This window comes from Hemiscyllium ocellatum, unplaced genomic scaffold (genome assembly GCF_020745735.1).
Source record: "Hemiscyllium ocellatum isolate sHemOce1 unplaced genomic scaffold, sHemOce1.pat.X.cur. scaffold_444_pat_ctg1, whole genome shotgun sequence".
Taxonomy (NCBI): Eukaryota; Metazoa; Chordata; class Chondrichthyes; order Orectolobiformes; family Hemiscylliidae; genus Hemiscyllium; species Hemiscyllium ocellatum.
This window is the reverse complement of record NW_026869060.1, coordinates 390091-401463: the sequence shown is the minus strand read 5'-3', so window position 1 is coordinate 401463 and position 11373 is coordinate 390091. Positions and strand designations below refer to the sequence as shown.

The following is an 11373-nucleotide window of genomic DNA, read 5'->3' as shown; positions in this document are numbered from 1 at the left end:
TTCTTCCAACATGACTGTGTGATCCTGACATCTTCCAGCAATCTGGGACTATTACTTAATATCGCTCCATTTTCCAGATCTCCGTGGAATTTAGTGCTATTCTCCATGTGTAACCCTCACTGCATCTGTTTAATTTCCCATTCTGTCTATTTCTCTGTCTCCTGTAGGTACTCAGGAAAGTCCTGACTCAATAGTCTTCCCAGCTGCGGGGTGGATCGTCCATCACCACATTGAACGCAGTTGGTCTGCCAGAGGGAGACAAAGGGCAGGGAGATCTGGAGCCTTCAATAAATCCTGTAGTGAGGTAAGGCCCCCCACAGTGCACAGAGCAAAGAACAGTGAGAGGGGTCCAAACATCTGTTAACACAACATGACATAGATACAGTGCTGGAGGCGAGCACAGTACACACACACCCCAGACTCAATCACCGCCCCAATGCAACTTCTGTTATATTAAAGCTCACTACTCTGCAATACTGTATCTATGGCATGTCTTGTAGTCCAGTGTCTTCAATAATTTTTAATTCCTGTAACAGATCCTATCGCTGTAACCTCCTCCCTTCCCAATAGTCCCTCCACATATTTGAAATGTACTGCATTCCAGATGACCATCCCAACCCCTGTAACTTTGTTCAGTGTCTACAATATGCTTTATCTCGGTAATCTTCTCCTCCAATAAGGTAAAAACAAGGATTGCAGATGCTGGAAACCAGAGTCTAGATTAGAGTGGTGCTGGAAAAGCACGGCAGGTCAGGCAGCATCCGAGGAACAGGAAAATCGACGTTTCGGGCGAAAGCCCTTCCTCAGGAACAGAGGCGGGGAGCTTGCAGAGTGGAGAGATAAATGAGAGAGGGTGGGAATTGGGAGAAAGTAGCATAGAGTACAATAGGTGAATGGGGTGGGGAAGAAGGTGATAGGTCAGAGTGGAGGATGGGGGAAGGTAGCAATGAGTACAATGGGTGAATGGGGGTGGGGATGGGGGTGAGAGGTCAGAGATGAGGATGGAGTGGATAAGGTGGGAAGGGAGATAGGCCATTAGGACAGGTCATGAGGGCGGTGCTGAGCTGGAAGGCTGGAGGTGGGGTGAGATGGGGGAAGGGGAAATGAGGAAACTGGTGAAGTCCACATTGATGCCCGGGGTTGAAGTGTTCCGAGGCGGAAGGTGAGGCGTTCTTCCTCCGGGCGTCGGGTGGTGAGGAAGCAGCGATGGAGGAAGCCCAGGACCTGCATGTCCTCGCAGAGTGGGAGGGGTAGTAGAAATGTTGGGTCACAGGCCGGTGGGGTTGATTGGAACAGGTGTACCAGAGATGTTCCCTAAAGTGCTCTTCTAGGAGGTGTCCAGTCTCCCCAATGTAGAGGAGACCGCATCGGGAGCAGCGGATACAATAAATGATATTGGTGGATGTGCAGGTAAAACGTTGGATGTGGAAGGCTCTTTGGGGCCTTGGATGGTGGTGAGGGGAGAGGTGTGGGTGCAGGTTTTGCAATACCTGCGGTGGCAGGAGAAGGTGCCAGGAAGGGAGAGTGGGTTTTTGGGGGGCGTGGAACTGACCAGGTAGTCACGCAGGGATGGTCTTTGTGGAAAGTGGAGAGGGATGGGGAGGAAAATATATCACTGGTGGTGGGGTCAGTTTGGAGGTGGTGGAAATGGCGGCGGATGATTTGGTTTATGAGAAGGTTGGTACGGTGGAAGGTGAGAACCAGGGGCATTCTGTCCTTGTTACGGTTGGAGGGGTGGGGTTTGAAGGCGGAGGTGCGGGATGTGGACGAGATGCGTTGAAGGGCATCTTTTACCAGGTGGGAAGGGAAAATCCGATCTCTAAAGAAGGAGGCTATTTGGTGTGTTCTGTGGTGGAACTGGCCCACCTGGGAGCAGGTACGGCGGAGGCAGAGGAATTGGGAATAGGGGTTGGGAATTTTGCAGACGGTAGGGTAGGAAGTTATGTAATCTAGGTAGCTGTGGGAGTCGGAAGGTTTGTAAAAAAAATGTCAGTGTCAAGTCGGTTGTCATTAAAGGGGATGGAGAGGTCCAGGAAGGGGAGGGAGGTATCAGAGATGTTCCAGGCAAATTTAAGTTCAGGATGGAATGTGTTGGTGAAGTTGATGAATTGCTCAACTTCCTCGAGGGAGCACGAGGTGGTGCCAATGCAGTCATCAATGTTGCAGAGGAAGACGTTGGGAGTGGTGCCATTGTAACTCCGGAAGATGGACTGTTCTACGTAGCCAACAAAGAGACAGGCATAGCTGGGGCCCATGCAGGTGCCCATTGCTACCCCTTTGGTCTGGAGGAAGTGGGAGGATTTGAAGGAAACATTGTTAAGGGTGAGGACAAGTTCAGCCAAACGAATGAGAGTGTCGGTGGAAGGGTACTGTTGTGGACGTCGGGAGAGGAAGAAACGGAGGGCTTTAGAGGTCCTGGTCATGGTGGATGGAGGTGTAGAGGGATTGGATATCCATTGTGAAGATGAGGCGTTGGGGGTCAGGGAAACGGAAGTCTTGGAGGAGTGGAGGGTGTGGGTGGTGTCTCGAACGTATGTGGACAGTTCATGGACTGGGGGATAGGACAATGTCGAGGTAGGCAGACATGAGTTCGGTCGGGCAGGAGCATGCTGAGACAATGGGTCGGCCGGGTGGTCAGGCTTGTGGATCTTGGGAAGGAGGTAGAACCGGGCAGTGGGTGATTCTGGACAATGAGATTGGAAGCTGTGGGTGGGAGATCTCCTCCTGAGGTGATGACGTTCTGTATGCTCTGGGAGATGACGGTTTGGTGATGGGAGGTGGGTCATGGTAGAGGGGGTGGTAGGAGGAGGTGTCTTTGGGTTGGCATCATGGCTTCAGCGGTGTAGAGGTCAGTGCACCAAACTACCTCTGCACCCCCTTTATCTGCTGGTTTGATGGTGAGGTTGGGATTGGAGCAGAGGAAGTGGAGGGCTGCACGTTGTGAGGGTGAGAGGATGGAGTGGGGGAGGGGGTAGATAGGTTGAGGCGGTTAATGTGTCGGTGGAAGTTGGAAATGAAGAGATCGAAGGCAGGTAATAGGCCAGCTTGGGGTGTCCAGGTGGATGGAGTGTATTGGAGGCCGGAAAAGGGGTTCTCAGAAAATAGGTGGGAGTGTTCATTGTAAAAGTAAGCTTTGAGGCGGAGGCAGTGGAAGGAGTGTTCGATGTCACGGTGTGTATTAAATTAATTAATGTTTGGACGGAGAGGGATAAAGGTGAGGCCTTTGCTGAGGACTGATCACTCGTCCTCAGTGAGGGGGAGGTCAGGGGGAATGGTGAAAACTCGGCAGGAGTGGGAGCTGGGACCAGGCGTAGGTGTGGAGCTGGGGGAGGGGACGGAGCCTGTACCTGGTGTGGGTGTGGTGTTAGGGGGAATGGGGATGGAGTCATGGGCAGGAGTGGTGTTCCCCTCAGGGTTCTGGGGCGGGGATGGTGACGGTGGGACCTGGGAGTGGTGTCAGCAGAATGCAGGTGAGTGGTGTTGGTGGGGACAGAAGTGTTGGCAAACACGGGCAGTGGGGGGAGCGGCAGTCACTGAGTGTGTGACATCAGCGATGATGTGAGGGACGGAAGTGTTGTCACTTGTGGTGTATGAGGAATTGTAAGGGGCGGAAATGGCATTTACTTTATTTTAACCAATAATTTCCTGTCACAAATCTATTTGATAATGTCGTATTTTAATTAAACTCAGTCCCTTACTGTTTCTTTCTGTTGGTCTTCATCCACATCTCCATGGTGTTCCAATATTTCAACCTTTCTCTTTGGTCTTGGGAATTTCCATTCACCTGAGACCTGTCCCCCTCCTCATCTGTGTCCGTTTATAGCACACTGCATAATCCTGGTACCAGAGGAGCCTATCCCAATGAAATAGCTCAGTCCTCCCTGAGTGCTCACTGGTCAGAACCACTTCTAATGATACCATTGTGTGATCCTGACACCTTCCAGCACACTGCTGATATCACTCAGTCTCTGTCCATGTGATATCCCTCACTGTGTGGGTCTAATTGCTGCCTCTGTCAGTGTCTCTCACTCTTGCAGTTACTCCAGATCCTGAGCCAACAGCATTCCCCACTCCAGAGGGAAGCAACTGCACAGGCCATGGATGGAGACTGGGAATTTCCATATCTCTGTGGGACTCAGTGCCATTCTCTATGTTCATTGTGGGACTTCATTGCATTAGTCTAATTTCCCATTCTGTCTATTTCTCTGTCTCCTGTAGGTATTCCTGATGTCCCTGACTCAGCACAATTCCCAATTCCTGTCTCGTCCATCACCACATTGAAGACGGTTGGTCAGCCAGAGAGAGATGGAGAGTGAGATCTGGAGCCTTCAGTAAATCCTGCAGCCAGTAAGATCACTCACAGTAAACAGCACAGGGAGGAGTTCATTGGCTTTAATTCAGAACCTGAGGGCATGATGTAGGAATAATGCTGGACAAGGAACATGAGAAAAATCTCAGGCTTCATTATCACCATCTTGTCTGTAAATTCATCTGTTCCACAGAACCCTCCTTATGTCTGCCATTTTCTCCACTGTCTGTTTCATCGATACCACCTTCCCTATCTCTATCAGCCCCTACAATCCTGCTTATCCCTGTAAGCTCCTCATATCAGTAAAACTCTCCAAGTTTCTGCCTTTGTCTTTAATCCTGGGTTCTGTCACATCTCTCCTTAACTGAAGAAAATTAACTCTTCAGTTCCTTAAGCCATCCCTGTCAGTGTAGTCCTTTCCAGACCTGAAAAACCTCCCTGTCTTTGTGACTTTTTTGAACTCCTGCTACCTTCATGATCTCTGTAACCTTCCCGTCACGCCAACAAAAAAGCTCTGTACCTTAGTAACCTCCTCCAGCTGTTAGACTCCTCCTTGTCTCTGGGCACAAAGCAGAGTGACCCTGCTTCTCTCAAAATTAGTTTCTGCATTTCTAATGATGACTATAAACTCTTCCTGTCTCTAAGACACACTCAGTCTCTGTAAACTCTGCTGGTCCCTATTGATGTAATTTCCTTTAGTAACTACAAACCTTTCTACCTTTAATCTCTTCCAGACGCGACCACGCAGTTTATTTCTATAACCTCCATGAGTGATACAGTCATAGAGATGTAGAGCACGGAAACAGACCCTTCGGTCCAACCTGTGCATGCCAACCAGATATCCCAACCCAATCTAGTCTCACCTGCCAGCACCCGGCCCATATTCTTCCAAACCCTTCCTATTCATATGCCCATCCAAACGCCTCTTAAATGTTGAAATTGTACCATCCTCCACCACATCCTCTGGCAGCTCGTTCCATACACGTACCACCCTCTACGTGAAAAAGCTGCCCCTTATGTCTCTTTTATATCTTTCCCCTCTCACCCTAAACCTATGCCTTTGAGTTCTTGTCTCCCTGACCCCAGGGAAAAGACTTTGTCTATTTATCCTATCCTATCCATGCCCTCATAATTTTGTAAATCTCTGTAAGGTCACCCCTCAGCCTCCGAAGCTCCAGGGAAAACCGCCCAAGCCTGTTCAGCCACTCCCTGTAGCTCAAATCCTCCAGCCCTGGCAACATCCTTGTAAATCTTTTCTGAACCCTTTCAAGTTTCACAACAATTCTTCCGATAGGAAGGAGACCGGAATTGCATAAAATATTCCAACAGTGGCCTAACCAATGTTGTGTACAGCCGCAACATGACCTTCCATCTCCTGTACTGAATACTCTGACCAATAAAGAAAAGCATACCAAATGCCGCCTTCACTATCCTATCTACCTGCAACTCTACTTTCAAGGAGCTGTGAATTTGCACTCCAAGGTCTCTTTGGTCAGCAACACTCCCTAGGACCTTACCATTACGTGTATAAGTCCTGCGAAAACTTGCTTTCCCAAAACGCAGCACATCACATTTATCTGAATTAAACTCCATCTGCCAGTTAGCCCATTGTCTCATCTGGTCCAGATCCTGTTGTAACCCTCTTCGCTGTCCACTACACCTCCAATTTTGGTGTCATCTGTAAACTTACTAACTGTACCTCTTATGTTTGCACCTAAATCATTTATGGAAATTACAAACAGTAGAGGGCCCAGCACTGATCCTTGTGGCACTGCTCTGGTCACAGGCCTCCGGTCTGAAAAACAACCCTCCACCACCACTCTCTGTCTTTTACCTTTGAGCCAGTTCTGTATCCAAATGGTTAGTTCTCCTGTATTCCATGAGTTCTAACCTTGCTAATCAGTCTCCCATAGGGAACCTTGTCGAATACCTCACTGAAGTCCATATGGATCACATCTATCACTCTGCCCTCCACAATATTCTTTGTTACTTGTTCAAAAAACTCAATCAAGTTTATGAGACATGATTTCCCACGCACAAAGCCATGTCAACTATTCCTAATCTGTCCTTGCCTTTCCAAATACATGTGCATCTTGTCCGTCAGGATTCCCTCCAACAACTTGCCCACCATTGAGTTCAGGCTCACTGGTCTATAGTTCCCTGGCTTGTCTTTACCACCCTTCTTAAACAGTGGCACCACGTTTGCCAACCTCCAGTCTTCCGGCACCTCACCTGTGACTATCGATGATACAAATATCTCAGCAAGAGGCCCAGCAATCACTTCTCTAGCTTCCCACAGAGTTCTCGGGTACACCTGGTCAGTTCCTGGGGATTTATTCACCTTTAACCGTTTGAAGACATCCAGCACTTCCTCCTCTGTTATGTGGACATTTTGCAAGATGTCACCATCTATTTCTCTGCAGTCTATATCTTCCATATCCTTTTCCACAGTAAATACTAATGCAAAATATTCATTTAATATCTCCCCATTTTCTGTGGCTTCACAAAAAGGCCGCCTTGCTGATCTTTGTGAGTCCCTATTCTCTCCCGAGTTACCCTTTTCTCCTTAATATATTTGTAAAAACCCTTTGCATTCTCCTTAATTCTATTTGTCAGACCTATCTCATGTATGCATTTTGCCCTCCTGATTTCCCTCTTAAGTATACTCCTACTTCCTTTATACTCTTCTAAGGATTCCCCCGATCGATCCTGTCTATGCCTGACATATGCTTCCTTCCTTTTCTGAACCAAACGCTCAATTCTTTAGTCATCCAGAATTCCCTATAACTACCAGCCTTCCCTTTCACCCTGACAGGAATATACTTTCTCTGGACTCTTGTTATCTCATTTCTGAAGGCTTCCCATTTTCCAGCCATCCCTTTACCTGCGAACATCTGCCTCCAATCAGCTTTCAAAAGTTCTTGCCTAATACCGTCAAAATTGGCCTTTCTCCAATTTAGAACATTAACTTTTAGATCTGGTCTATCCTTTTCCATCACTATTTTAAAACAAACAGAATTATGGTCGCTGGCCCCAAAGTGCTCCCCCACTGACACCTCAGTCACCTGTCCTGCCTTATTTCCTAAGAGTAGGTCAAGTTTTGCACCTTCTCTAGTAGGTACATCCACATACTGAATCAGAAACTTGTCTTGTACAGACTTAAGAATTTCCTCTCCATCTAAACCTTTAACACTATGGCAGTCCCAGTCAATGTTTGGAAAGTTAAAATCCCCTACCGTAACTACCCTCTTATTCTTACAGATAGCTGAGATCGCTTTACAAGTTTGTTTCTCAATTTCCCTCTGACTATTGGGGGGTCTATAATACAATTCCAATAAGGCGATCACCCCTTTCTTATTTCTCAGTTCCACCCAAATAACTTCCCTGGATGTATTTCTGGGAATATCCAACCTCAGAACAGCTGTAATGCTATCCCTTATCAAAAATGCCACTCCCCTCCTCTCTTGCCTCCCTTTCTAACCCTCCTGTAGCATTTGTATCCTGGAACATTAAGCTGCCAGTCCTGCCCATCCCTGGGCGATGTTTCTGTAATAGCTATGAGATCCCAGTCCCATGTTCCTATCCATGCCCTGAGTTCATCTGCCTTCCCTGTTAGGCACCTTGCATTGAAATAAATGCAATTTAATTTATTAATCCTACCTTGTCCCTGCCTGTCCTGACTGTTTGACTCACTTCTGTTCTCAGCTGTACCTGTCTCAGATCAAGCTCTCAAAATCCTCCCTGTGATTGTTACCATGTTCCATCCCTGCATTCCTCCAAATCCGTGTAAAGTCCTCCCATTCCTAAAACCCGCCCTGTATCTGTCATCTGTTCCAGCTTCCACAACCCTCCCTATCTCTGTAAGACCCCCCCCCCCCACACACACCGTCCCAGTTACTACAGCCTGCTGTATCACTGAATGCCAGTAGTCACTATAATATCAGGGTTAGGTGTCAAAGCAGGAACACTGGACTGGGTTAGATATCAGTCCTGATCATATTGAATGGTGGGACCGACTCTGTGTCAAATGGTCGATATCTGCTCTTCTTTCCTGTGGTTCTCTATAAACTTACTATCTATATAACCTCCTTCAGTCCCCACAGTCCTCCCTATCTCCATAAACTCCTTCAGTCCCCATGACTCTTCCTATCAATGTAACCTGAATCCTTCCCACAAACCTCCCTAACTCCATAATCTCATCCTGACCCAACGACCCTCCCATTCAGAGTAACCTCCTTCAATTCCATGATCCTCCTGATCTGTGCAACCTGCTTCAGGCCCAACAGCCCTCCGACCTCTTTGTTCTCTTTCAGGCCCCACAGCACTCCCTATCTCCATGATGTTCTTCAGTCACCACTGCTCTCTCTATGTCCATAATCTCATACAGTCCCCACATCACTCCCTATCTCCATAATGTCCCTTCAGTCCCCATGACCCTCCTTATTTCCAAAACATCTATTACCTGTTGAACCTGTAAGCTCCCTTTTTCAGATTGTTAAACACGAACTCCCATAACCCTTTCTGCTGCCAGTCTGAAACCAAACAGTGTTGGCCTGATAGTAGGTCGGGAGCTAAAATGTGTTTGAAAGGATATGTCAGTGAACAATAACTGGACCCTTAGAAACACTTTTAATAAAAAGAGAATGTTGCTTTGAGCCTGTAGGATTGTATTTTTATTGGTGTGAGCATAAATGGCAGGATAGATACAGGTGTAGGAGTGGCTGTACCGAAGATACGATTTATTTGAATTTTCAGAAACCTTTACACAAGTTTCAATAAGGGCTAAAGAGTAACTTGGGAGAGAATAGGGCACCATAACTGGAGGTGGTTGAGATATTATACAAAATAGTGATGTCAGAATTTACTGTGGAGGAAGACATGGAATCTCGGGAACTTGGGGAAATAAATAGCGATGTCTTGGAAAGAATCCTCTCCAGAGAAGAGAAAGTGCTGGAATCTTAAAACAATTAAAGGTTAATTAATCCTCAGTAGCTCATTGGGTCTATGCCTGAATATTCATGGGAAGCTAGGGAAGAGATTGCATTGTCCCTAACAGAGATATTTATATTATCAACAGACACAATGAGTTACCGGAAGAGTGGAGGGTGGCTAATGTTACTCCATCACTTAAGGGCTGCAGGGAAAAGCCAGGAAATCACAGCCCAGTGAGCCAGTGCTGGGTAAGTTGTTGGAGGAGATTCTGAAAGAAAGGAGCTCCATATATTTGGAAAGGCAAGGGCTGATTCGAAATATTCAGCATGGCTTTGTGAGTGGGAAACCGTGTTTCACAAACTGGATTGACTCTTCGAGTCAAGAGATAGATGAAGGCAGAGCAGTCAAGCATTGTCTACATGGACTTCAGCAAAGCATTTGACAAGGTTCCAAGGGATGTAGAACATCTAGTCAAGAGGAAGAAGGAAGCTGACTTAAGGTTGAGGAACCAAGGATCAGAAGGAGGGCTCTAGAGAGTTACATGGGGCAGCACGGTGGCTCAGTGGTTAGCACTGCTGCCTCACAGCACTAGGGGCGCGATCACAATTCCAGCGTCAGGTGACTGTCTGTGTGGAGTTTGCACATTCTCTCCATGTCTGCGTGGGTTTCCTCCGCGTGCTCCGGTTTCCACCCACAGCCCAAAGATGTGCAGGTTAGGTGAATCAGCCATGCGTTGTTCAAGAAAGGGAATAGAGATAATCCTGCGAATCACAGACCTGTCAGTCTTCTGTCTGTGATGTCCAGATTATTGAAGACTCTGAGATACAGGATTTATGATTCCTTGGAAAACCATAGTTTGATTAGAGAAAGTCATCATGGATTTGTTAGGGACAGGTCATGACTCACAAATTTTATTGAATCCTTTGAGAATGTGACAAAACCCATTTACGGCTCATTGAGAAAGTACAGAGCATGGGATACATGGAAACCTGTCTGTCTGGATACAGAATTCCTGGCCCATAGAAGACAGAGGGTGATGCCAGATGGAAAGCATTCAGCCTGGAGCTCGGTGACCAGTGGTTTTCTGCACGGAGAGGTTACAGGACCTCTGCTCTTGGTGAGTTTATGAATGACTTGGATTTGAGAGTGGAAGAGTGGGTTAGTAAGTTTGCCAATGAGACGAAGGTTGGTGGAGTGGTGAATAGTGTGGATGTCTGCTAGAGGTTGCAATGGGACATTGACAGGATGTAGAGCTGGGCTGAGAAGTGGCAGATAAAGTCAAATCTGGAAAAGTGTGAAGTGATGCATTTTGGAAGGTGAGACTTGAATGCAGAATACAGGGATAAAGGCAGAATACTGGATAGTGTGGAGCAACAGATGGATCTTGGATTTCATGACCAGAGATCCCTCAAATTTGCCACCAAGCTGATAGTGTTGTTAAGAAAGAATATGTTGCATTGGCTTTCATTAGCTGGAGGATTGAGTTTTATAGCCATGAGGTTATGCTGCAGCTCTATACAGCCCTGTTTAGATCCCAATTAGAATATTGTGTTCAGTTTTGATCCCTTCATTACAGGAAAGATGTGGATGCTTGAGAGAGGGTAAAGAGGAGATTTACCAGTATGCTGCCTGTACTGGAGGGCATGTCTTATGAAGAAAGGTCGAGGGAGCTAAGGCTTTTCTCATTGGAGTGAAGAAGAGTGTGGTGTGATTTGGTAGAAGTGAACAAGGTGGTGTGAGGCAAAGAGAGAGTGAACAGTGAGAGACCTCTTTATCCCATGGCATACATGGTACCAGGGGGCATGATTGTAAGGCGATTGGAGGATGGGTAAGGGGAGATTTCAGATGTAGGTCCTTTACACAGAGAGTGGTGGGTGGGTAGAACGGGATATTTTAACAGACTCTTGAATAGGCACATGGATGATAGTAGAATGAAGGTTATGTAAGTTAGTTTGATCTTACAGTTGGGTCAAAGATGGGCATGACATCATGGCCGAAAGGTCTTGGGCTGAACTGTTCTGTGTTCTGTGTTCTGTTTGGTAAACTAGGTGATAAGCTCAGATCAATGTAAAATGATATGCTATTCAGGAGGAGCTAGTCAACTGGATACAAAATTGGGCTTGATGGTGGGA

General features: G+C 46.9%; 2 long non-coding RNA genes across 2 annotated transcripts in view; both read left to right on the top strand.

Moving 5' to 3' along the window:
• Positions 1 to 241: 241 nt before the first annotated feature.
• LOC132813710 (uncharacterized) lies at positions 242 to 10258 on the top strand. Its single transcript, XR_009644143.1, has 3 exons — positions 242 to 304; positions 4219 to 4347; positions 10170 to 10258. It is a non-coding gene; the product is annotated as an uncharacterized LOC132813710 (long non-coding RNA).
• LOC132813709 (uncharacterized) overlaps positions 10255 to 11373 on the top strand; it is a 34453-nt gene continuing 33334 nt past the window's right edge. Inside the window, exon 1 of the long non-coding RNA XR_009644142.1 lies at positions 10255 to 10358. This is a non-coding gene — a long non-coding RNA (uncharacterized LOC132813709). The remainder of the gene's footprint in view (positions 10359 to 11373) is intronic.